The sequence below is a fragment of the Cinclus cinclus genome, chromosome 3 (genome assembly GCF_963662255.1).
Source record: "Cinclus cinclus chromosome 3, bCinCin1.1, whole genome shotgun sequence".
Classification (NCBI taxonomy): Eukaryota; Metazoa; Chordata; class Aves; order Passeriformes; family Cinclidae; genus Cinclus; species Cinclus cinclus.
Genome location: NC_085048.1, coordinates 115,306,867 through 115,334,337, shown reverse-complemented (window position 1 = coordinate 115,334,337; position 27,471 = coordinate 115,306,867). Strand labels below are relative to the sequence as shown.

Here is a 27,471-nt window from a genome sequence, read left to right as displayed (position 1 = left end):
CTATGCGATCAGCAACATCAAACAGCGAGCCCGGCAGCATCACCTCCGTGCTCCTTTAGTGCAAGAGCCGAGACAAAGAACAGCGCAGCGCACACCCCTCCACACGCCCGGCAGAACCGCACCGCGCCCTGCCCGCCGCCCCTCGCAGCCCGGCCGGGCACGGACCGAGAGCTCCCCGCGGCCCGCACGGCACCGCTCGCGGCGAGAGCCCGACCGGGAGGCGGTGCGCCACGTTATGCCCGGCCGCTTGCATAATGCGGCAGCCGCGGGACCGCCCCGGGCCAGCGCTTCAGGCGGCGACGTAAACAAACAGAGCCGCCGGCCCCGCGCTCCCCGCGGCCCACCCAGCACCGCGGCACCGGGTGACAGCCGCGGCCCGGCCGGGAGCGCGATGCTCCCGCAGCCCTCCCAGCACCGCGGCCGCCCTCGGCCGTAAGGAGCCGCGCTCCTCCCGCCTCTCAGGGAACCCGAGGGTGACGCTCCGGTCCCCGGGCGACGCGCTGCATCCCCCACGTCCTCTCAAAACAAGACACCGGCCCCGCGGTCCCGTGCTGGAGCGTGGCACCGCTCCCTCGGCGCCCTCTCCGCACAGGGCTCGAACAGACCCCGTTCGGCCGCACGCGACCGTCCCCTCCGCCACCGCGCAGCCCCACCGGGACACGCGGCAGGCGACGCCGACTGACCTGGCAGAGCGGACCGACGCTCCGGACCCCCGCTCGCTTTGTGCGAGGTTGCGGACGGCGCAGCCCGGGCTCTCCGCCCCTCCTGCCGGGGCCGCCGCCCGGGGCCGCCTGACGGGGGTGGGGAGGGGGCGGCGCGGCCCCAACCGGTTCCAGCTGCCCCCGCCAACCACGTGACCCCGGCCGCGGCCAATGGAAGCTCGGGAAGGGCCGGGGCTGTTCCTCGATAGCGGCGGGGAAGGAAGGCGGGCCCGGGCTGAAGGAGTGCGGTAGCTATGAGGAGCACCGGGGGTTCGGAGGTGGCTTACGGCCGCCTGCGCACGGCGGGGGAGCTCTGCCCTACCCGCCTCTCCCGAGAGCCAAGCAAGCACCAGCGCTCCCCCGCGCCATCCCCCCCTACCTTCCTCAGAGAGTGCCGCCACTCCCCCGGCGCTCTCTCAACACAGCAGCGCGACCCGACCTCCCCTTGCCGCCTCCACCGCACGCCCCCACCGCACTCCTGCTGGTCCCGCGCGTACTGACTTGGCCGAGCGCTACAGCCGGCTGCTCACCCCTTGGTGCGGGGCTGCGAGCGGCGCTGCCCTGGCTCCGCTTGGCCGGGCCGGAGCCGCTGTCAGCGCGGGGAACGCAGGGGAGGGGGCGGCGGGCCCGGCAGTCGGATCCGGCTGCCCCCGAGCGCGCCGGGGTGGGGGCGGGCCACGTGATCCTGCCGGTAACGCCTCGCTCCGCTGCCCGGGCCACGCCCCTCCAGCCGCGGCCAATCAGCGCGGGGCGGGAGGGGCGCGAGCCGTTCCCTTGAAAAGCTCGGCGCTGAGGGCGCGCCACTCCACACGGGTGGGAGGTGCTGGGGGGTGGCGGTGGTGAGGGATGCAGAGTGGCTTTGCTGAGGCGAGGCACGCTTCTGCTATACCCCGCACGGTTTTTCAGGTCACCCCCAGCTCAGTCCATGTCCTCCATACGCAGTCTGGGAGTGTAAGGGTTGTCCTAAGGATAGGGAGCTCTGCTTCTTTAAGCTTTACTATGGTTTAAGCTGGCTGTGAGCCTATGTCACTAAACACACGGTAGATTGTTTTGTTTTGTTTTTTTTTGTGTGTGTGTGTCTGTGGTGTGAAGAGGCAGGCGCTATACCTTTCTTAAAGGGCTTTACTCTCACTGGTTTTGATGGTGGCCGTCTGTCCCTGCGTGCTTCCCTGAGGCCCTGCCCGTGTGCGTGTCCCAGCTCTGCCCCCAGGCCTCAGCCTCTGTCCCCACTGCCGTGAGGGGTGACAGGAGCCTGCGTGCCCCGCTCCCGACAGATCCCTCTTGGGATTCCTAGGGACACCCCCTGCTCTTTTGCAGCCTGTCTGTCGTGCCTGGTTCATGCCTGGCTGCATAAACCAAAAGGATGTCGGTCGTGGTACAGCTAAAAACACAACCTTCATGGCGACGGTGCCAAGGCAAACCTAAGTGGGAATGCCCATGCTGGAGTTCTGGAGCTGCAGGCAGAACGTAAGTGTGGTACTTACATTTGTTTCAGGATAAATGTTAATGTGTGAAGATCCTGGGGAGGCTTGCTGCACTAAAAGGTGCTGCTGCGTTTGGCACCGTGACCTCGTGGCCTTCTTGAGACTTGATTTTGTGACAATAAGGGTGAGCCACGGGAACGCGCCCAACAATGTATTATCAGATAAAGGGAAACTGTTTTTCTCTGTGTTTTACGTCGTGCTCTGTTTTGTAGCTGAGCTGTGAATTTGTGATGATTTCACCAGTTCCTCACACTGTGCAGAGAAACCATTTATCTTGTGTTGGGTGTTAGTGCTGTCCCAGGAATGCTGCTCTGTGTTGTCCTTCAATCTGCCATTTAAGTAGAGGACTATTTTCCATTTATTCATGGCCTGAAGATCTAGTTGCGTTTATAAGTAATTTGTGACACTCCACTCGGTGTTGTAGGGAAAGCCAATGTTGATATCTGATGCTGTATATTTGAAAAGTGTGTAGTGCATCTAAACTGCTAAGGTCTCTATGTTAGTGTTGCAAGCCTCAAGGAAATAAAGGTGGGGAAATATCCAGTAAAAGGAAATCATAGCTGAAAGCTGCTCAATTTTAAGTGAACAAGATAAAGAGGAATTCCTCTAGGTAAGGAGGAAAGAGGGTGGTGGAAAATGATTCCCATGTTAAACGCAGTTGTGAACTACTCTAGTTACAGACCCTTGGTATTTAGGAAAACATTAGGAGCCATCACTACTCCAGGTTTTTTCCCTAGTGAGTGAAGACAGAGAATAAAGAAACTTTAGAGAAAACAGTATTTAGAAAAGCAATTGTCTACTTGTTTTCTCTTCCCTGTTTTTAGGATTTATTAATTCAAGGAATTTGTTGTAAAGCAGTGATAGAATGGAACACTTTCAAACATTGTTTGGTGTGTTAAACTTTTCAAAAATTTGATGTCATGCTAGGCATGTTATAAAATTGTACCATTATTTTTTTGTTGAAAGCTAGGAATAGTACTTTGTCTCTTTCAGCCCTAGTGTTAATTTAAGAAAAAGGGGGGGGAGGGAGGGGGGCCTTTATTTTGTCAAGCTACTATTGCATTTCCTTCCATAATTCACTGTAGCTAAACATTGTAATTTAGGCCCTAAATGGATTCAAGAAGTACTCATGTGTTCATTTTATTGAAGATGTGCATCAGTGTGGAGCAAGTAGGAAGAAGGTGGGATGGAGAAATAGTGTTTTATGTTGACTTACTTAACTTGAAGCAAAGTCTACATTTAATTGAGCTTTCCAGCACATTTTCTTTTCTTCCTCCCTAGGGAGTTGCTTAAATATGGTTGGGTCAGATAAACTCATACTTTGCCATGATGCAGCAGACAAGTCTCAGCCACTCTTTAAGAGGATATAAAATCATACAGTAATTAGAGCGTGTGGATCAGTTTATAGAGCACTTCTTAAATGTCTGTCCAAAAAGTTAAGGTTGATTAACTGCTCTTCCTTTTTATACAGAGAAGAAGAAATTAGAAAAAAAAAAAAAAGGACAGTGGGGTTTTATGTTATAAAACCTGCATTGAATTAAGATGCTGTTTGTAAAAGTCCCAAATTGATCCAGAAGGACAAGGTTATGAGATCTGTTTCCAATGGGCAAGCACAAACTCTATTTAAACCATGTGTGCACCTGCTGGAAAACATGTTTTCTTACTCAATAAAAATTAACAAGTTGAATGAGAATTGCTAATACTTAACCAGAGGGTAAAATGTTCTGTCTTTGTTCTGGCAGTGACACTGTAGTGATGAAGTCCCTGAGCAGGAGTGAGAGAGCCAAAAGAAGAGGCTAAAACTTCATGGAGGTTGTGTCCTCTAACTGTATCGTGCTCCCTGCCATGACAATATGGAATGAAGTTGCTTGGAGGTGTTGTGTGCTGTAGGTGGAATATCAAAGCAGCCTTGAGGCTGAACTGGCTGAGATGTGAAGCCCAATGGGACTGCAATATTTTTTTTTTTATAAATGATGAGACAAATGCTTGCCCAAGTGCAGGAAATAAGTGGTTGAGGCCAGTGTTTACAATGCACTGGCAAACCTATACTAAAAAGGCACTAGGAAATGCCTTCAAGATTTTGTATCTGTTTCTGTAGCCAGTGTCATATTTTTTTTTCAGCTGCCAGAATTATAGATCCAACCTATAAGACAGCTTCATTAATGCTACAAGTAGCTATAATGATTGTGAACATCAAATTACAGCTGTGCTTCCTCTTTCACATTGTGCATTGAGTTCCAGTGATCTGGTTTTAGTGACACCAGTGCTGATGACAGCTGAATAGTCAGATGAATTTCATTCCTTATTTTACTGCACTTGATTTTTCTGCAGTTGTTCGGGGTCCAGTGGGTGATTGAGATTAAAAATAGCTGGTAAAACTCTACAAATGAAGGCACAGCATTAGGCAAGCAGTGTCAAATTGATGTTCTTTGATCTTTTGTAGAGTCACTTATAATTGAAAATACACTTCTGACCTTTTCTCTGGCACTGAGAATATTGCAATATCACTCCCTAATGTGGCATCTGGATGGCTTATGTGCACTAAAGAAAAGTGATGCTAAGGGATGTGAAAAATATCAAGAAGGAACCATGCTGTCAGAGTGGCAAAAGCCTCATGGAGACTGATGAGAAGGGATTATTAGGAAAAAAATGGCCATTGTGCAATGGCATTTTTTTCTGTAATGTTTTCTGTGGTACAGAATAACGTGTTTTTCTCTGTGGACGAGTCAGCAGTTTGTCATCAAAAGCAGGATGGCCAGCAGGCTGAGGGAGGTGACTCTGCTGCTCTGCTCTGGTGAGACCCCATCTTCAGTGCTGTGTCCAGCTCTGGAGACCCCAACAGGAGAAGGGAGACATTCCCATTGGAACAAGTCCAGAGAGGGCTGGAGCACCTCTGCTATGGAGACAGGATGAGAAAGCTGGAGTTACTCAGCCTGGAGAAAAGAAGGTTCCTAGGAGGGTTTGCAGTCCCTTTCAGTCCTTTAGGGATTTCAGAGCCTCTAAAGAGGCTACAAGGGTAGCTGGAGAGGGATTTTTTTTTTTTTACAAGGGCATTTTGTGATGCTGGAATGGTTTGAAGCTGAAAGAGGGGAGATTTAGACAAAATGTTAGGAGGGATTTCTTTACCTGGAGGTTAGCAAGACACTGGATGCTTAGCGAAGTTGTTGATGCCCTGTCCCTAGAAAAGCTAATGGCCAAAACCATTCTGTGAATGGGACACTGATTTATAGATTGTTTAAGGGTTTTTCCCCCCAATTTTGATTCTTCTCTGCCCTCCCTCTCATTCTCCCAGTCCCAGTTTTATGTGGAAGGGAAAGCTAAGACATTGTTCAGTGAGAATTAATGCTTTGGTCATATTCTGTAGAGCTTTGCAAGGTGGGCAATGAACGCATTACTAAATGTCAAGTGTCACAGTAACAAGTATCATAAATATAAAATGAAATCCTCTTTTGGCTGCTATTAATAATCAAATTTATAACAGGAAAAAAATGAGTTTCACTTCCTTCTGTCAAAAATTCAGTCACTTTCAAACACTGTTATTTATTATTTATAATCTGGCTTCGGTGATAAACAGTGTTAAAACAAAATGTTTTAAAAAAATAAAAAAAAACACCACAAACCCCCAAGTGTCGATAGAATATTGCAGGCATTAAATTTTGATTTGAAATGAGACATGACATGATTTAGTCTTGAGGGTGTCAGTCTTGATCAGAGTTCGTTTATAGTTTCTGAAATGAAACACATGTGATTTGGAGGGGCGGGTTGGTTTCATGATTATTTTTGTTTATTTGTTTGATTTTGGGGCTTTTTTTTGTTTGGTAGGTTTTGATGGTGGTGGGTTTATTTGTTTGTGAAACACTTGAAGGACTCAAGTACCACGCAATCACAGCACCACATTTAAACTGGCCAAAGTCAACTGGCAAATGGGAAACTTTTTAGGTTTTGGTTTATAACTAGAATAAGTTCTATTAAGTCTTTATAAGCCCTACTCAGGGTTTTTGTGAACAAATATAAAACTGATGTTAGATACATAACTGTTTTATTTTTGTAGATATGAATGTATTTGTGGTGTTCTGTGACCTCCTAGCTCTGTTTCCATGTCAATTGCAAGCCATTCTCTTGTGTTCTTGCACAAAATCTTGTTGTTGCTATCTCCATCTTCTTATCTCTGGAACTGTATTCCTATGCTAGTTTTCCCAGCAGTACTCATTTCACTGTGTGGGAGACAACAAAAAACAGATTATGAAGACCAGTTGTGGAATACGACACAGATAATGTTTGTTTGATCTCAAGAACAGGGGGGAACACCTTAAGATAAGGAGAGACAGAGCTTCCTCTGACAGCTGGAAAGTTTGACTCTGCTGTCATTTAAAATCCCTTTTCAAAGGTCATGTTTGTGTTTTAAATGAAATGTGAGGTTGAACTTTGTTCTGCCAGATAACAGCAGTAATGATTCAAGTGCTTCGTTTGAGTTCTGCAGGTAAGGAGTAGCTACAGTGTGGTGTGGTGGTGCCCAGTGTTTTGCAGGGGAGAAGGAAAATTGTTCTCAGTGTCCTTTGTGAACACCAAAGGGCCCAACAGGGGCTACTTTTGCTAATTTTTGAAATCTGCTACTTATTGTCCGTTGGGCCTTTGTACTTCCAGACTCAACATTTCTTGAAGTGTGCCTCTACTGACTATATCAATATGGAGAAAGTAAATGGGACAAATCTAATCAGGGGAAAATGTTAGCTTTTCCTGTCCTCCTTCACTTGCATTTCTCTTCCACCTGCCACACCTGCTCCTAATGACAGAGGAATGTGTTTTAAGTTGCAGTTATTGACATGAAAGCCCTTAAAAGTAGGCTGAAATAACATCTTCCTTTTTATAGTTATGAAATAGGCATCAATTCCCATATTTGGGATGGCAATCCCCAAGGTTTACTGCACTGTTGTTCCTGGAAATGCATACCACAGAGACTGTGTATTTCTTGGGAGCTAAGGTCAGCCTGAGGGGATGTTGAGGGTGTCCCTGCCTTAAGCCAGCCTAACATCTGGCTGCAGCATTTTGGCTCTGCTACAGCTGCTCCTGCACTCCTACCTGCCCTTTGTACTTTCTCTGGCTCTTGTCTAACCTTTCACTGAGCTAGGACAGCTTTCTGTCAGAAAATGGGGGGGGGGGGGTTTGCTTTGGTTTTCTTTTTTTTTTTTTTGTTGCTGGTTGGTTTTTAATGAGGTTAGTTCTGTGTTGAGTCAGTGGACTGAAACAATTCAAAGTCGTTTTGGATGAATGTTGGAGCTGTCTTGGTTTAAGTGGGGACATCAACAGGCAGAAGCTGAGTTGTCCTTAGCTTTTAGGGAACTGTTGTGACAAAGAGCAGCTCAAGCAGATTTATCACTTGATGTTTAAAACAGAGGGTGAGCCACCTCAAAGTGGACTTCTGAGGGAAAATGTGAGAACATGTCACTTACTTTATGCTTACTCTGTATTCTTAACTCTGTTGTGCTCAGCCAGTAACTCTTGTAAATAAAACATTCCTGCTCCGCCCACAGCATTGGAAATACCAAAAAATAATTAGTAAAAAAAAATTAATACAGTTAAGATTCAAACCGACAAAGTTTTTCAAGTAATCCTGACTCTTATCTTCCTTGCTGGGAAGAAGAAAGAACTGTCATATCCCCATATCTGTCCTCAGAGGTTTGAAAATGTAACTTTAAAGATGACAACATCCTTTAAGTCTGACAGTTCTCCATGCAAAGCTGTTCACAAGTTTGCCATTTTACCATTTAGTCAAAGCTTTAAAAGTTAAGGGCAACCACTACGATAATGCAAGATGAGTGCTAAAACACATTGTACGGCTGAACAACGTGTAGCATTTGTGTGACAGCAAAACTGGTTTATCAGGTTCACCACAGACGGGTATAAATAAACCCTTGATACATTGCAAAATCTATTGGAGTATTGGATGGATAGTCTCACCAAAAACAAAGAAAATAAGAACTGCAAAATAAGAACTGCAAGGTCTATTCTGTAACTGAGATAGTGAGGACTCAAAGCCAGCCTGTTGGTTGATTGGGGGGGGGAACAAAAAAAAAACACAGAAAAGCACTGAAAATCCTGCCCAGCTGCTCTCATCCATGGGAGCAAAAGACATCCAAATGTGCTGGAGTCCTGGCCTGGTCCCAAGCCTGTGTGCATGGGCAGCACAGATAAAGTACAGACAGGCCCCAGACAGATAAATGACTGATTAACTGAAACACGTGAGCTTCTGTCCTGGTGCTGCTGGCAGCTCTGCCAGTGAGATTGCAGCTGCAGAGCTCAGCTGCTGCTCACAATCCAGGCAAACTGCTTTTTGCTGGAAAAACTGCAGAAGGGCAAAACCTCCGTGCTGTGTTGCAGTTCTTCCTCCAGAGAGGTGACCCTGCTGAGAAGTCAGCTGAAATAATGGTTAAGAGAGTCCGTGGGGAAGGCTCCCGGTGAGAAGGAGCAGCGCTGCAGTCCCAGGCTGACTGGGCATCCTGCACCCAGACCAGCATCCCACGGAACTCAGCAGGTTCCCTGGGGGTGCTACTGGCAGGAAAAGGGGCACAGTTTTGAGGTGGCAGACAGTATCTTTTTGTTGCACCTTGCAATTCTCTGGGCTGCCAAAAAAAAAAAAAAACAAAAAAAAACAAAAAAAAAAAAAAAAAAAAAACCACAAAACTTCTCTGATTTGCAGGGAGGTGACCTGAGGCACTCACCAATTTTATTAGCAATTTGCTTCGGGTTCAGACTGTATTAGAGAGGCTGCTCGAGAAACAGTGCCCACCTACTCCCAAGGTGAAGTAGTATTTGCCTTTAAATTCTGATAGAATTGAATTATGGCCAGTCAGGCACTATACAAAACTTTAATCTTTCTGAAGTACAGATGAATGGGTAGCATTGAGGAATAAAATGAGAGGACAGAAATGATCTCAGTGTTAATGGCATGCCTGTGGTATTTTCCAGCTCTCTTCTAGAACAAGATGTAGCTATAATTATTTCTGCTGTTTTCATTCAAAGTATTGATCCACAAATAGTTATAGCCCTGAACAAGTGATCCAGTTTCTAACATTATTAATCCAGAGTTCCAGTATCCTGCAGGCTCACAACATAAGTTGTGTAAAAGGAAAATAAGAAACTCAGATTTTTTTTATTTTTTTTTTTTGAGACTAAACATTCACCCTTGTTTGCTTGAATTAGAATCACAGAATAGTTTGGGTTGGAAGGAAGCTTTAAAGAACACAGAATCATAGCATGGTTTTTGTTGGAAAGGGCCCTTAAAGACCACCTCATCCTGCACCTTAAACTAGATCAGGGTCCTCAGAGCTCCATCGAATTTGCCCTTGAATTTGAAGCCGTGACTTCTCTGGGTAGTTTGTTCAAGTGCCTCACAAATTCTTGATGTCCAGTCTAAACCTACCCTCCTTCAATTTAAAACCATTACCCTGTGCCCTGTTATTACAGACCCTGGCAAAAGGTTTCTCTCCACGTTTCTCACAAGCCTCCTTTAAGTATTGAAAGGCCACAATAAGGTCTTTCAGATTAATGAATACTGAGAATCCAAGAGCAGAAACCTCTTTTTCAGCAGATCTTGAGACTGTGTGCATGCATTCAAAATCTGTGGAGATTCTTAGATGCTGACTGAAATGAGGACTCTGCTGGGGAATGGGTTTATGAAGTACCTGCAAAATCCCAGAGATGGAATTACTGGGAGGATTTCAAATGGAGAAGGCTGATTCTGAGACAGGAGTCTGCCTCACCTCAACAAACTGTTAGGTGAGCTTTCTAATTCCTTTATCCAATGGATCTTCTGCAAGGGATCCTAAACCACACCAAAGATCAGGCTGAATCAAATCAAAGTAGTTGATAGTAAATGTCAAACCAGGTTTTGACATATTCTGAACTGCAGTTTGTGACTTGTGCATAGGATTTATCACACCCAGTGTGAAGTAAAAATAAAGTTAGTTTTCAGATTTTCTAGAGGACCAAAAGGAATAATTCAATTAAAGCAGGAAAGGGAGTCACAAAAAAAAAAAAAAAAAAAAGTAAAGAGAGACAGAGAAAATGAGTACAACTTGAATCCAAAGCAGGGGAACTGACCTTAATATGTTGTGACTATTCAGTCACTTATTTCCTGTTTATTTCTCTTTGCTTTGTTTTGCAGCATGCTCCAGGCTTTTTGAATTTTCTAATATAAATCAAGAGCTATCATTTTTTTTGTCAAATGATTTCCCTCACAGCAGATGTTTCTACAAAAACAAGTATTCAGAAAATCCTTTTTGTTTCAACAAGGAAAGTGTTTTTCAAACTACTGTAGAAGCAAAACAAAGGTATCTTGTTTTTCCAACTGATGCACTTGCACAAAACACCTGCACCACTCAGAGATAGTTTCATATTTATTAACTGAGTTGCAGAACCTTTCACAAAATGTTTTAAAATTAAATATTACGGATTCTGTAGTAGAAAAGTTTTTGTCAGCATCTCTTCCCCACTTCTGTGTTTTAAAGACTAATTTTGTATAGCAGGTTTTCCCTCAAAAAATGGCACATGAGCTCTACCTGTCCTGCCTGTGCACCTTCTGCCCTACGTGACCAAGATCCTGCTCTGCACCCCAGGAGGGTAAATGGGCAAGATGGTGCATGGCTTCTCCAGTAAGAAAACCCCATGAAAAGTAGCACAATAAAACAGATATCGTACTACAGTAGAATGAAAATAGGACTAAAGATAGCCAGCAGATCCCACATCCTTTAAGGTGCTGGGAATCTGGCTTGTAAATGACATGGGACAGCCTCACGATGAATTTTCCCATGGCCTTGCCCCCTTGTCAGAACAGTCCAAAACCAGTGTATGGATTCATAATGTACTGGAAAGTAGGAAAATATAAACACGCTGCCTAGATAAGTAAGCCTTGACTTTTCTTGGGGTACTGGGCAAAAGAAATTTAGCATGCTAAAAAATAAAGCAAAATTACCACTAGCTAAGAGGATAGCAGGGAGAGTGACTTGAACAGAAAACATTGAGCTCCCCTTGAAACTTTAGGCCCTGGCTGCATTGTTGTCTCCATTTGCCTGGTCACAGATAGGTCACAGCCTCAGCTCATGGACAGTAGCTATATTTAAAAATGGCACTGTGGCTTTGCACTGAGAACAGTTTTGCTGATAAGCTCAGGAGCCAGTGAAGCTTTGTGGTTCATGGCCATGCTGACTCCATCATCTGCCTATTAGTACACATTAATTAATAGCTGTAATATTGTACTTTGTTTACTTTGCATCTTATCTCAGGGTTTCATCCTCCTGCCCTTTACTATATTGTAATCCCTGTGTTCAGTGAGACTGTTTGCACCATGGAGGATTATTCATGGGAATAAATTATTATCGGGAAAGCATGTCCATAAGTCCCCTATACTCCTCCACTCAGCTGTCCCCAGATCAATAAGTGATTTTTTTTTTTTTTTTTTTTTTTACTTGCTAAAAGCCTGATCCAGCATTTGTATCCATCAGTGATTTAGTGACTTCTTCACTGAATGCTGCTTTAAAGGAGGGCAAGGATTTGGAACACTGTAGAGACTGGCATGAGGGAAAGGAAAGGAACCAGTTCTCATTGCAGGTCAGCAAAGCCTACAGGGCCAATAAAGGTGTGCAACCCTTCAAATTCAGAAGGTTTGAGATCTTAATTCTTTTTGCTGATGTCTGGCTGCTTTGTATTTCAGTGTGAAAAGCTGCTTTGTGAACAGTAAACTACTATGCACTGCTTTATGAGCAGGAAAAAAACATCTTACTGCAATTGCCAGCATTCAAAAGGCAAGAGGAAGCAATTGTCATTGTTTACATCACACATTGCCTTTCCACTATTGTGTTAAGAGGACAAATTCTGGCATAAATCAGTGTTTTACAACTGTATTTTTTTCCTTCTGAAGTACGTAATCATTATGTCTTCTTTATCTCATGGTGTGATTACATCTTGCACAAGCTGCTGATAAACTTTAGATAGATACAGATAAAATCTGGAAGACAAAGTCTTAAGATTGGAAGATGGGTAAAGAGCTCATGAGGGCTGAGGGTTTGGAAGGAGCCTCATATGTCATTTCTTTGCAATCTGAGTATGATTATAGACATGACTGTATTATTTTCCCAGACAAAACACTGCACCATACTCAGCACTTCTAAGAACTGCAGTATCTTGGATAGAGATAGCAAAGAAAGGTATGAAGGGTATGAGGGCTGCCTTGAGAAAAGCTGCCAACAATTTTCCCTACAGAGGAGGGTGAAAAAATGTTGGAATTAGGGATTCCCACAGTTATCAGTGGGAAAGGTTTTGCAAAGACAAAAATACAGGAATTGCTTGCAAGTTTGTGGCACTCAAGTCTCAGAGGTGCTGCCACAAAGGCATATCCCTATGGATACTGCTGGTGTAATGTGAATAACTGAGAAAATGGTGCTTGGTTTTAGGACTAAGTGTATTGTCAGCACAAAATGCATTGCTTCAAACACCAGGAGTTTTCTGGTGCAACACAGGGAAGTTCCTTCAGTTGCAGGAGAACTATTTTGGGGGCCAGCTAGGGAAGAACCTCTGTCCTTTTAATCCCTAGCTCAGCCTACCTGCTTGCTGTGGTCTCTCTGATTTTAAATACCTTGGCAGTTTTCATGTTTGATCTCTTCAGCTCATCCTCATACATCCAAAGCATGAAATTTCATTTCCATGGTATAAATTCACCAGTCAGGATTTAAGTGTCATTTTATTGGTGTTGGATTCTCTTCTAAAGAGCTAGTGAGCATCAGCATTTTTTTTTTTGCCAGTTGAGTGGGCACAAACCTATCCCAAAACAGGAATCAAGATTCATGCCTAAATATTGCTGCACAGAAGTTTCCAACTCCACACTGGCAAGGTGTGATGGGTGTTACCTCGATGTTAGTGATAAGCATCTGGGGCACACCTGTGCAGGAACCTGCAAAGCCTCGTGAGAAACCCTGCCTGGCTTTCTGGAGGCTGCTCCAGGAATGTAAAGCCCAGCTCATTGCCAGCAAGAAGTCAAACTTTTCCAAGGTCCTTGTAAGGTGCTCAGGGAGCTGGTTTCCAGCAAGGCAGGAAGAAACAGCCTCTATTTTAAGGAGATTATCTTCAACAAAGATTGTCAAGCGGAAGTACAGCGAAGGCTGAAGCCAAGGCACATGTTTCTGTGACCCAGTTACCTTCCAGAAACCCAGGCAGGACAGAAAGGACTCTGGCTTCCAGCTATAAGAGAGCTGCTGAGCATTAACACATAGTAACCTAATTAATTTATTCCCCCAGTGGATAATTACTAGCTTGCTTTTTCTTGTTGCAAAGTAGCAGCCAAATAATGGTGCTGATTTTAATTAACTAGCCAATTAGGAGGCTGGATGAGCTGAGGAGAGATTTCATACAAAAATTAATGCTCTGACCTAGTTTAAAGTGTTGCTTAAGTAGAAATTGAGGGGGAAGCTGACTTCAATCAGTTATGAATCTTGTTGCATCCTTTTTACTGGTCAAGTAATGAGTCTTTCCGTGTGATCCACCAGTGAACACACCAGAAATACGTGATTCCCAAGGCAAATGTAATTTCCTCTTTATGAACACACCTGAGTTAGTAAAGGAAAAGGTTCTTCTTTCTCAAGCCAAATCCCTGGTTTATTGCTCAGCTCAGGGCATGTGATGGGTAATATGAGCTCTGCTGTTTTAACCAAACTCTAACTATCTCTGTGTTTCTTCCTTTTGTCTTCCCAAATTTGTTTTAATCCTATGTGTCTCAGATTAATAACTCTCGCTTTATTTTTCCATTACCGAAAACAAATCATTTCAGGATTTTATTTAATCTTTCTGTTTCTTTGGGAAGTAAAAGATGATTTCACTTACTGATCATCTATACTTTCTTCCTATAAAATGAGATTTTTGCCTCATTTATGAAAACCAGGGTTCTCTGCATGTCTTGTCATGCGCCCACAGCATTTTGTAACCACCAAACCACTTTTTCAAACTGATGCCAAAAAATGCATGACATTCATTGTTGCTTTAGTGTTCTTCATGGGTTGTGCTTTGCTTTGCATTCTCCTGTCTTGAAAAGTTGTCATCTGAACAGGAGGCAGCATAACCACATGGGGAAGAAATTAGGTTTCAGCTCCCTCCACTTTCACAAGAAGAAATACAAGGCACAACGACATGAAATTAATTTACCAAGATCACAGTAGTACAGTCAAATCATCCCATCCTTTGCCCATTTGTCAGCATTGTACTATCTTCCTCTCAGCTGGCAAAGTGCAGTTAGGATTATTGCAGTTAGAAGGTCACAGAAAAATACCATTTTAAAATTAGTGCATCAGGTGAATTCCAGTCTTGTAAGAATCTATTCATTTCCATAAACAACTTCAGGGTGGTTGGGAGTTAAGTCCTGCACCCAAATATTGTGAAATGTTGACTCACAAAGCAAGCAGGTCTGTTGATGTCACTGCAGATCAATGAATCAGTGAACTCTTATCTGGCAGCTGAGCTTCACGTACCTGTTTAGGTATCCAGAGACAAGTGGAGCCTCACAGCCTTTTCTATGTCACTTCACTAAAACCCCATAAAATTCATCCTCTGTAAATCACAACGTTATTTTTTATTGGAAGCCTGAGACAACTGCTTTCTGGGAGGCAGGAATTACACACCCTTGGGATCTGACTTCTCCATAAAATGCAGCCCAATCCTGCATGAGGAATATGTTTAAAACTTTCTGAATCCTACTAAAACCTCTTCTTATCAAGGACACACCACATACCTATTTTTCCCTTTTTCTGCAAGAACAAGTAAATAAGGCATTCAAGGAACATCAGGGCTGGAAAGGATTAATGAATTGTGGCCCTGCCTCCAGCACCTGATTTGGGTTGGGGAGGTAGTTTTTTTTTTTTTTTTTAGATAGAAGAGAAGGGAGAGCCAGGTACAGCTGTCATTAGGAACTGATCAGTGTTCGTGTGTAGCTTTGGGCGTGGGGGGGAGCTTTACCTTCTCACTGCTGTGATTTTTGTCCTAAATGAGGGACCAATGGCTTTCAAAGAAGAGCCTAAAGGACTTAGGTGCTGGCTTGTAGGGAAGCTAGGCTGCCCACCTATTTTGTTCTTATTTTAAATATTGCTGAGGTTCCCTTTCCCCCCTCTGTCCTAAATATAGAATGTATTGGAATTGAGCTCTGTCACTAAAATTGGAGAGCACTGAGTGATGGTGATTATGCCCACGTGGGCACTTCCTGAACACTGGACTGTGATGCTTGTTTGGACTTAGCTCCACAGCTGTCTCCTTTGGCATGTCCTTGCACAAGATTTCTACGGATATGACTGAGCCTTGTCCTGAAAATACACATCCTTCAGCAATTCTTGTCTTTTTTCCATGTTGTGTATTTTTTGTTTACGTGGTGGTTCTTGATGAACCTTTGAGCTCACGACGATAGGATCTCCTATCCTTCCCCTCCATGAGGGATGCAGGGGGAGTGAAGGAGCAGCTGCTTAAAGATTCCTGGCAGAGAATCTTGCCCTTGGCACTCCGACTCAAGGCACATGATTGTGTAACACACCCACTGGTGTGGATGTTACGTGGCTTGTTTGCAAATACTGGCAACTTCAGCTGAGAGGTGCCGAGTGCTTACAACCGTCCAGCAGGATCCTCTTGGTGACCTTTGTGAAGAGTGTCATATTTTTAGGGCCAGCAACAAATTACTGGCATGACCAGGATGTAAATGTAATAGCAGCCACCGGTGTCTGAAAGGGCAGCTGAGAAGATGACAGAGCCAAATTCTCCTTGGCGGTGGGAGATGGCATAATAAGAGGCAAAGATCACAAATTGTGGCTCGAGATGTTGGGAAAACTTTATAATGGGAAAAATGTGGAGTCCTGGGGCAGATCACTAGAGGGATTGGGGGAACCTCCATCCTTGGAGGGGGTTCAAATTTCTGCTGGACAAAGCCACAGCAGACCTGATTTAGCATTGGCAATCATCCAGTAGGATGGGATAGTGAGTGACTTCCTTAAGGTCCCTTGCAGCCAAATGCTCATGGGATGGCAATCTCCCTGTTGGCTGTGGGAGGACTCAGGGCAGAGCCTGTGGGTCTGAGCATGCAGTGGGGGGAAGGAAAACCCAAATGGCAGCAGATGACCAGCTGGCTCCCAGGCAGCTCTCGTGTTGTTCCACCACCAAGGGACCCCTCTGGCCTTTCTCCAGGCACAGGGCAGCTGCAAGGACAGGTCTGGGGGGTGAAAACATTGCTTGCAGCAGGGGATCCACTAAAGATACAAGCAGGAAGACATTTGCCCACTTCTAATGTCATGGGGGGCAGGGGGAGGAAACAGCTGAAGAGCCTTGTGGCCAGTGAGCCTGACTTTCTGTGCTAGTTAAAAATCAGTGTGAAAGCCCAAGTGTTGATTAAAACCCATATGCTCCTTGTCCATATCTTACCTAAGTCTGTCCAGAACATATGCAGATGTATTTGCTTAAAGTTTGTGCAGAGATGTAACATTAACTTCTATAGCTGCTCAAGGCTGCAGTGACTGAGAAGCTGTATTACCTCCAGAAATGGAATGCCATCCCTAGAGGCACACAGCTCAGTATTTAGGGACTACTCTGGACATAATTTTTTGTCCTAAAAATGTATTTAAATGCATTTTTAAAAATAGCTAATATGTCAGATTGCTAGTCTTTGGCATTCATTGTGATGAATCAGTGGTCAGTTATTTCTTGGCAGGAAAGTAAAAATTACTGTCTTGAGAAATACTGAAAGAAAACAGCATGTACAACCTAAAAAACTAAATGATTAAGAGACCATGTAAACAGTATCTCAATTTTCTGGGGGGTGGAGGGGATCAGGGGAGGTGGAATAATTTAGTTTAAAGCATGCTAGGCCTTTGAGGAAGAAACTGGAGCACTACAGAGGCTGCGTGTGGTACAAGGAGGCAGTTTTATTCTAGTCCTTTGTTTGGGTAGATTGAACCTTGTCTGTAATTTTATAGGCTTACATGACACAAAAAAAATGTGCTTTCAAGGGGAAAATTCAGATTAACCCTGCATCCTGGCAACTTGATTGGTAATTGTTATTGGTGCTAATGTAAAAATCCACTTGACATGATTCAGGGACACTTAAATGTACCATTAGCACTAAAAAGTGTCAAATTAATGAATCAGTATCCGTGCTTATCCTGAATGAGGTAATGCTTTACCATTAGCACTAAAAAGTGTCAAATTAATAAATCAGTATCCTTGCTTATCCTGAGTGAGGTAATGCTTTTCCTGCTCAGAGATAGTGACAGACAACATGAACAATGAGCAATCTTTGCATGGTGAATTTCTGTCTCTCTGATTGTACCCAGATGAGAAGGGCAAATTTGGGCTGCTAGGGGTATCAATTGACAGTGCAAGGAAGCTGCTTTTGGGCTGTGAAAGTCCATCCTCTTCTCACTTGTTGGCACAGGGCAGCTGTCTATGTGGCCTCTGGAGCAGACATCACTGCCAGCCAGCAGGAACAGCTTGCCCTTTTTTAGCCTTGTCCCTGCTGTTTCATCCCGAGCCATTTTAGGGCACAAGGGGCAGGTTTGGCTGTGATCTGTTCCCTGCCCTACCTGTGGAAGTTCCATTTTGGACATCAGATCTAGTCTAGCAATTTTAGCTCACTGTCTCACAGTCTCTGGATGCTCTACTTAGGACAGGATTTCTAAAGGGAGTATTTTCCCACTGTCTCTCAGGGAGTTCCCAGTAGGGGAATTCCAAGGATATTTTGCATTTTTGTGCTGCTTCGTGTGTAGCTTGGTTTCAGTCCTCGGCAGTTCCTCGAGTTTGTGACTACAGTCTCATTTAACATCCTTTGCTATGGAAACTGGTAGTAGTGCCAGGGAATTGCTGAACAAATTCATGAGGGTGAGGGAAGCATCAATAGACATGATGTTTATGAGGGAATGTGGAATTCTTTTCATCTAGACCCAAAGGAGGAAGAAATGCAGGAAGAGAGGCTGCATCTACGGCCAGAACAAAGGTCTCACAAGGATCACATAGCTGTTTTAATTTCTGTAACATGGAACATGCTGTACTTGAAAAAGACAAGATTTCATTCCAGTTTGTGAGAACTTGCTATTATTTAGTAACTCCATGTTCCCCCAATGGTGAGAGAACAGCAGTTTAGAATCAGTAACAGATCCCACTGAAATATTAAATATACCATTGCTCTAATTTCATATTTAAAAGGCCAAATGGAAGTAGAAATATTTGTTTGGTACTTCTAAGCTACAGACATGAATGGTTTGATAGTTTTGCCATAGCAGGTACAACCAGTGGATGCAGCAGGGTGAGGGGCTGAGTTGCTTTCTAACAACCTCGTGACACTGGAAAGGAAGTCACAGACTTCCATGTGGCCACATAGGAACTGAACAACCTCTCCCACCTTCAAGGGACTTGAGCTGCTGAGTGTGTATCAAAACTTCAGCTGGAGAGGCAAACAAGAGGAAGGAAGGTCTAGTAAGAAGAAGCAATGGGATGAAAGTAAAAATGGATACTGTATAGAAACCATTTCTTTGCTTTTAGCATTAAGAATAAAATAAATAAATAAAAAAAACAACCTCTGTGCTGTTTACATACAAGCTTCAGCAGTGATTTGGAGGCCTAAGTGCAGCTACTGGTTAGCTCCTTATCCTTCAAAAATACACTACAAATGTCTTGGCTCACTTGTCTGTACTGATGCTGCTGTTTGGAATGTACTCCTGGCCTGAATCTTTCAAAGCTGCAGCAAAAATTGCTATGGGCAGCATTTGCTCTGTGATGCTGGGCCCTGAATAACCTGGGTCAGAAGAATAGGATCAGCTGGAGCTTCTGGGATAAAATCAAGCCTTTTCAGTTTTCTCTTTGGTGTAGTTGGAGAGTAGGGATTTTTTTACAGATATTCATTATTGATGCTGTGGTCATGCATCAGAAGCCTTCCTCATGTACTGTTTTTCCTAGAGATGACTAGCCAAAAGCTGCTAAGCTTACCTTTGTCAGGTTGAATATGTATGACTTCTATAGAGAAGTTCATCTACTCTAATAGCCACTGAAAAGTGATACCTTTTCCTCCAAAATGTCTGCATTCCAGAAATTCAATACTTCTTATCAGCTCAGTCATCATGTGACCTGGAAACATTTGACTTCGATCTTCTGGCTTTGGATCTGAAAGCCTTGCAGTGCAAAGCCACAGTGACTGAAAGTATGGGATGGTCTCTGTGTAACTTCCAGACAGGACTGTGGTGCAGAATAGGCAGAAGGATGCTGCTTTCTCTACCCAAAAGCAGATTTGAGTGAATCTGAGCACTTGGGATCCAAGCACAGTTGTCTCCATCAGGAGGAAAAATTGGTAGTAACTAATTTTTTTTTTTTTTCAGTAACCCTGAAAGGGTTTTGTGGGCTATTACATGGGCACACAGGGATTTCTTTTGTTCAGGTAGCTAAATAGCAAACAGACGTATCCTACTTCTCAACTGTTTCTGATGCCTCTACACACAAATACCCCCAAACCTCTATTTATTGTTGGAGAGGAGTTATAGTTTGACGGGTCCTGGACCTGCCATCCCTTGATTCTGAAGGCCTGATCAAAATCAGAGATACAGGCAGCTCAGGCTCCTCAGATTTTATGCTGTGTTCATGGGTGCTGATATTTTTTTTTGCCCATAATTGGGTTTTAAAAAGAAAAGTGGTATCAGGTTGACAAACATTGAGCCTATTGCTGTCTTGGGATCAGGGACTTGGTGACAGCTCACAGAAACCTTCAACAAAACACAAACCTGCATTACAGAGTACTTGGGATGCCCTCCTGGGGAAAAAGGGTGACAAATTTCTTCATTCCCAATCAGGTGATCCCTTACTAAAACCACATTGGTATCCATACCTAGGCACACTGATCTTACCTTTTTTTGTATAAAGGGGTACAGAAATTCCCCAGGCTGAGGAGCCTCCCACTACAGTTAGCTTTGCTCCATCCAAGTCTTCAGTGCATGGGCTTGACCAGGTTGCACAAGAGGTGTCCTTGCAGACCCACAAGCTCCTTGCAAGATCTTGTAGGGCCATCCATTGCTGGGAGCAATGGGAAAGGCAGTGGTGACAGGAGGGAAACTCATGTAAGTGGCTTGTGTGATGCTGAGAAGGGGTGGCTGAGGGTGAGCTGAGGATGCTTGTCCACTAGGTCGTTGCAGTTGGCAGATGTCCATCAGCAAACTCAGGGGGTTTTTTTCTGAGGGAATTAGGGTTCTCTCTGCTTCCCCTTCCCCTGCTTCTTAGGGGGAAAAGTTGAAAGTTTGAAGTTACAACTGAAAATACAAGAGAAATATCTGTCAGTGTAACAGCCCTGAAATATACTGACAAATTCTATGTATTACACCCTGGTTTTAAAAGTGCTGAGAGGTCAGGACTTGCAGATTACATCACCCTTGGAAAAGAGGTCTCAACCCTGAGAATCTGCTGTATTCTCAGTGTAATGTGAACCAGTGACTGAGACATTGCAGCTTTGATTTTATTTTTTTTTTAAGTAACTTGGGTGTTTTTTAATGAGATGTCTCTGTTCCCATGCCTGCCAAGGTCAAATTCTGTGATCCAGACAGTAGATAAATAATTGGTGTGATGTAACTGCAAATAAAACAGCGTTCAGTACTGACAAATGTGAGCATCAAAAACCTCTAAGTAGGCAGCAAGCAATGCCTTAAAAATAGCTAATCTAAAAATAAAAGATTAGGGAGGGAGGACTCCAGAAGAGTGGTTAAGGAGCTTACATCGGAGACTTAAGAACAGCTCTCTGCAAAGTGTCTTTGCCTTTAGGCAATAAATAAGCCTTAGGCCAGAGGCAGGGTCTCTTCTGTATCTGCTCACTATTGGGGCTTAAGGCAGTCTCAGTCTGATGCTTTCATCCAAGGAATTCAAGGCTGACTTCAGCTGACTCAGGAGCACAGTGTATGAAATCATGCTCCAGTAGGGCAGAGGTCTTGTGGAGTTCTCCTGCCTCAGTGCAAGCTCAAGGTTTGTTTTTTTCCTTCTCCTGAGCTGTGTGAGCACTGGGAATGGAGAAGCAGGATGAGCTGCAGCAGTGCCAGCCCTGGTAGCTGCATGGTTCTTCCTACTCCTAAAGGATAGACTCCCCATACTTGTGGGAGGTCATGGATAAATTCATCTATAAGGACACCAGTAACAGCAGCCTAAAGCCCGCAACGAGGCTACAATCTCTTTAAACAAAATTAAAAAATTGTTGATTCAAACCTTCCAGTAGTAGTGGGGGCTTTTGGAGCTGTGAAGGGTGAAGTGGGAGGCCAGAGTGACAGTTTGCTGTTCCTTCTGAGGTGCTCACATAGATTCATTGCACATCAGCATGTTCTCCGTGTTGGTGACACTGGATCAGGGCAGCTCATGTGGACACTCGAAATCCAGCTGAAGGCTGACCAGGCTGAGGGAAAGATCAATTTATGCATTAGAACCTCACTCTGCCAGGTTTAGCTTTGCCCTACTCTTGAACTCTGGCCTGGGGGACAATTTCCATTGTGCTTCTACTCTGCTGATGGCTCAGAAAAGGAAAGCCCAAACCCACTCTCTCACTGCTGATAGCTCCAACCAGGAAAGGGAAACTTTTCTTTTTGTTCTGGTATTGCTGCCAGGCTTTCCAGAGAAACCAGCAGGACTTTGTGAGCATTTCACAGCTCAGGAAAAGGCCCTTTCTTGCCCTGCCCTGACCTGCCCTGCCCTGCCCAGGTGGATTTCTGAAGAATAGCTGGAAGGCAACATCTCTCTGAGCATACTCTTGCCACTTTCCATGAGCAGCGTGTCTCTGCAGAGAGCTACAGCTCAGCAGTGTCCCTCCCATGCAGGAGAACCGACATGAGCCTGACTTTTGGTGGGCATTTGACTCACACAGAAAGCAGGGGTTAAAGGTAGACAAGTCTTGAGCAAACCTCACAGAGGGCCAGACTTTATCCAGTAATTATAGGAAAATGTGTAATTACTCCAAAAAAACCCAAAGCCCCAGTGTAGCCCACCACAATATATGGGGCAGGTAATAAGACTCAAATCAAGAAACACTGAATGGGATCAGAATGGAACCTCCCTTTTAAGTTATAAAGATGCTGTGGTAGAATTGGTGGGCAAAATTAATACCAAAGCCATTGTCAAGTCTATGTCCTATGAGTGGAAACTCAAAGTAAAAAACTGTGTGCTCACAACTGCAAAAACTACTCAGAAGTTCCCTGAAACAATACAGCTACTGAGGTAGGAGATAACGCTGTGTGAGAGCAGAGGGCATTTTCCTTGGGCACTCTACAATCTCTGTCCTTCAGTTTCACTATTATTCATCACCCACCTGCAGAACACCAGACCTTGAGATGACAGACCTGACTCTTTACTTTGATGTGGCTTTTAGGAAAAACAGGGTCGATGTGGACGTGCTTCTCCGGTTATTTTTGAACACTTTGATCCAATCGAACAGATAGTTAGGTAATGAGCTCAGAGCTGGTGTGCTGGTGGTAACAAAAGCCTGCTACTGGGCAGGGGAGACACCCTAGCAGTGTAGAAAGCCAAGGAAGTGAGCTCAGCTCCTAAACACAGGAGGTTTTCCAGTGGAGAGAAGTGCATAATTACTGCAACTGACACTTCTTGTTGTACCTCCATGCTGTATCAGGTGCTGGAAGATCCAGGCAAGAAGCCAGACTGTGACTGCTCTCCTGTGACTGTTTACTTCAAGTGAGGCTGGAAGCATCTTTTGGAAATTCCCTGAAGGCTCAACAGCATGAGAACATGACATATCCCTGGTGGGTATTTATGTATGTATAGATGGATGAAGGTCCAGCTGTAACAAGTTCCATCCAGATCCCAGGAATACAAGAACTGGAAACTCAGACACACGCTCCCTGCCAGAATTAAATGAGTCCTGTTGCTGGCTGGTGTGTACAGTGACTAAGAAGCTGAAGAGACTGTTGATCACTTGATTCAAGAGTGCAAGGAGATAAACAGCAGAGGATAAACCAGTGGTTAAAGGGTGATTGTGCCTCAAAGGGAGACTGAGACTTAGGAACTCCAAATGTCCTTGCTTTATATGCATTGCCATGGACAGCAGTTGTGTCACAGCCAGGCAGAGTGATTGGGATCAACAAAACTCCTGGGCAGCAGGAATGAAAAGGTGTGGGGACTTAAATAGGAATGCAGTGCAAGAGGAGAAGTCTGGCAGAAGGAAACAGGATGCTAGTTAAGGAAGACCCCAGTTGTGCTTAGGTGCATCATGAGAGCTAAGTTACAGTGTGCTTCATGCCTACTCCTAAGTCACATAGTGATCTTGTTTTATTTTATTGTGTGCAGAAGAGAGGAAATGAGACCCCACAGAGCCCTACATCACCATCCACAGTGGTAAAATCTTGTACAGAACAAGAGTAACAGTGTTAGGTCCAAAAAAGCTTTCATTCAAAGAGGGTTCAAGCAGCAGCAGATGCCAAGGAGGTAGCCCAAAAAACAGGGGAGGTAATATCACTCAGAGCACTGGAAGGCATGCTTCTGCACCCATTCTAGAAGGGGATCTCAAAGGAGAGAGGTGGGATTTGATACAGAATTGTAAGGAAAAAAAATCCTGCTCCTGCTTGAACTGAAACATCCCCAACATTCACATTCTCCAACCTTTGTCACAGTAAACTGCTTTTTAAAGAGAAAACCAGTTTCTCCTGGAATCACAAAATTCTAAAACATGGTATTAATACATGAACTGGCTACCATGATTTCATGTTTAGTTTAGAAGTGACACCTTAAAAAGTCAGATACCAGAAAAAGCAGGTCTCAGCCATAACAAGGGATTCATTAAAAAAAAAAATAAATTTACTGGCACATGGTATAGCAGAAAATAACATTTGGTGTTTGAAACTTCCTATACCTCAGGGTGTTGACTACAGCAAGGAAAAGGCTTAAACCTCTTGTTATTGAAGGAGGAAACAAAAAGCATTACTTGTCTTATGGCCAGGGAAGTGAAGGCCAAGAATATTTTTGATTGCCTGGCTGACCAACTTTTTGTAATGCAGACAACTGCTCGCTGCTCATGAACTTCACCTGTCTTGAAGTACCATTACCAGAACAGACCTTCTGAGGCTGGAGGAACTTGGGAGATGCCTGCTTGACTGTGAGTGAGAAAGACAGGTAGATTAGCTTATAAATTAGAAAGATGGATAAAATATCTTACATGTTAACCCTAGAGTTAGTCAGGAACCTGAGTCAGCAATCAGTTCTCTGTGATAGCTGAGTCCAAACTCTGAAAGGCATTAGCTCTGCAGTTACCACTGCTTGGAGATAGTAATGACCAGAAGGGGTATTTCAGTTTAAGTGGAGGGAGGTTTGGTGGTTTGAGTGATCGCCTTTGTGTGTTTCATGTTCTGCCACATCAATGTCTTTTTATGTGGGCCTGAAAACTTCGGGAAATTTGGAGGGACTATAATATTCTTCCTCTGATCAACTAACACGAATAAATCAATGAGTAACCATTTTAGGGTAACCAACCTATTTTTTATTTTTTTTTCCCCCAGGTAAGCAAATATATTCCCACAAGTATTCTATTCCCTGGTCTGGCCTTGATAGGAATCCGGATGGATAAAACAGCTTATAATGTGTTTTGCCTCTGCAGCTGAGCTACACTTTCAATGCTCTTACTGTGGTGTGCACACAAAGGACATGGTTCTAGGTGAAGGAATGACGATCAAGACAAAGTTAATTGAGAATTCCAGGTGTCTTATGTTTTATGGGATAGTGGGGTGGTGGAAAAGAGCTTTTCTTACAGAGCCTTCCTCCGTTTTTTGCTATTTGCAGTGCTGTCAGCAAACCTCGCTGGAGTGGAGATGAGTTGCCAGTTGCTGTTTCTCATCTCATGGGTTTGAAGAGCTGTTTCTCACTCACAATGGCCTCGAGCCTGTAAAAATTCATTCCTGGGGTAACCACAAGAGGATTTTCCAGAGCAAAGACCACTAAAATACTGTCTGCAGTGCTTGGGGAAAGCTTCAGAATGGAAACTAGGATGGAGCCTGATACTCCATCTGTTTTAGCAAGTGTCTCAAGCTGAGAAGTAAAATACATACAGTTAATAAATTCAAATATACTAATATTTTTTTCTTGCTTTTAGTTCTGAGAACAAAGGACTAGTTCATGGTGAAGAGTGAACTCAAAGAGTATAGACTACAAACTTTGATTGAATCATTTCTGTTAATCAACAAAACAATCTTTGTAAATTCAACAATGTAAAAATCAGCCTTGTTCACATCTCCTTAGCATCCCTTCAGGCTACTTCCTGGATTAGCTTCTATTCATTCAGCTGTTACTCTGCTTTGAGGAACTAAATTAACTTTGAGCTATTGTGTAAGAAAGAAGGAAGTAGGCAGGCTCCCCTGCAGTGTGACAGTGGGAAAGGACTGAAAAGACATCAATGTGCAAGTTGTGCTGTTTGTGAAGACAGACTCTTTTTCTTCATGTTATGCATTAAGTATTTAAGATAGTTAGTTGGCATGTACACATTACCTTCAATGACATGGAACTGTACAGCTTGTACAGTCTGGCCCTGAGACAGTGAGCACTGAAAAATCTCATTATGACAGAGTCCAAAAATGCATTTCCTTTACCCCAGTTGACTCTCAGTAGTTTGATCTTTGGTAAATGTCAGATGTGGGGGTTCAGTCCTGAGTTTCCTGGCTCTCACGTACCTTCTATTTTAACCAGCTTCAGACATGACTGCTGGTACAGTTTTATCATGTGCTAACAAGAAGATGCTGATAAAAGGGAGCGTAGTACACACTTAGAGACTTGCCCTAACTACTGCAGGCAAACTTAATCTTTTTGCTGATAACAATAAAGATTACAGTGTGTAGAGTACAATGGTGGGGGTGCCAGCACTGCAGGAGCTCCTCATTTCTGTCGAGGGACAGGAGGGAAATGAAGTTCAAAGATTTGGCTGCCTATCCAGTATGACAAATAGAAACTGGTAAGCTGTGTATGTTTGTTATAATAAATACTACAGCTTCCTTGGCAGTTCGGTTTGCTGGAGCTCCTGTTTTTTCCAGTGGTGTTCCCCACTGCCAGAACTTTTCTAGTGGCAGAGACTTGGTATGATCCAATGGGGTGAAATTGCAGAGATGGCCGTTTTCTGGATGCTGTAATATTGCATGTGCTCCCAGAGCTAAATAAAGCAGATCTGCTGGTGTTTTGCATTCCACAGCTCAGCTCCAGCTCCAATCCCTGCAAGGAAATGAAGGGCTGGGGTTGCTGCCTTCCAGGTCACAGAATGGCTCCAGAGAGGGATGGTTAGTTCTTGGGAACAGGTATGAGTGGCAAGAGGTAGCCTAGCACTAGAGCAGAGTCCAAGCCTAGTTACAGCTCAGGGTGTAGCTACGCTTGCATCTCCACTTGTGCAGTGACCTGAAATGCGCACGCCTGACTCGGGAGACACTGTAAGGGCGAGGCAGAGTCACAGCTGCGCCTGAAACACAGATCCAAAGGCTCTCCCTGTGGAGACCTTTCCCAGCTCAAGCCAGCTCATCTGCGAGAAAAACAAAGCTCTCTTGGCAGCTACGGGACTTCAAATTGGTTTTCCTCCTTTTAGTGACTTCCTCCTAAACGCATACCCCTCCGTTTGCTCTCAGTAACTCTGAAGTCTCTTGGAAAAACCTCCCAGCTCCTTCCCAGTCCTTCTCACAGCACGCGTGCCAAAGAGCCCAGCCAGCTCTGCCCTGGCAGCGCTTCTCGGCAGGCTGGCCGGCAGCTTTGCTCCCGATTGCCTGCCCGGACGAGGACAGGGCCGATCCTTGACCTCTGCCCGGGGATGGCTGGCTGTGCCCGCACCCGCTGTCAGCCTCACTGCACGACGTTCTCTTTAGTGGCGAAGAGCCCAGCACATGCGGGCGACCCTCCCCGAAGCCCTGGCAAAGAGCCAGGCTGTGTGTCGGTCCCCCGTCAATGTCCTGGTCGCCACGCCTGTTGTGGCAGCGGCAGCACACGCCGATGGGTGCCCAAGCCGTGGGATGAGCCAGACTGAGCCTGGTTTGTATCCCCGCCGCTCAGCAGGGCTCGCCAAACTCCCGCTCCGCCGCCTGTTGAAACTCCTCGGCGGGAGCACGGACGTCCTCGGCGCACACCTCCTCCGTGAGCTCCGTGCAGCCCTCGGAGGAAGGCTGGCAGCTTATGTCCCGCGTGGGAATTGTGTTGTTTTTTTTCTCAGCCCGCGCTATGATGTTTGCACCCTGCAGCCCCACGCTCAGCCCGGCTCAGGGTTTGGCCAAGGCTGCGCCGTTGTAGGGCGT

At 44.7% G+C, this 27,471-nt stretch overlaps 1 protein-coding gene across 2 annotated transcripts in view; it reads left to right on the top strand.

The window, feature by feature from the left end:
* The first annotated feature begins 1,548 nt into the window (after positions 1 to 1,548).
* Positions 1,549 to 27,471, top strand: part of SHLD1 (shieldin complex subunit 1) — a 59,344-nt gene continuing 33,421 nt past the window's right edge. The window contains exons 1-4 of one of the 2 annotated variants that reach the window (XR_009933098.1): positions 1,549 to 2,168; positions 22,836 to 22,965; positions 24,217 to 24,314; positions 24,813 to 25,780. The gene's annotated coding sequence lies outside the window, so the exon portion shown is untranslated. Of the gene's footprint in view, positions 2,169 to 22,835; positions 24,315 to 24,812; positions 25,781 to 27,471 lie in introns of those variants that run through there. The other variant, XM_062490663.1, reaches the window with a different exon arrangement.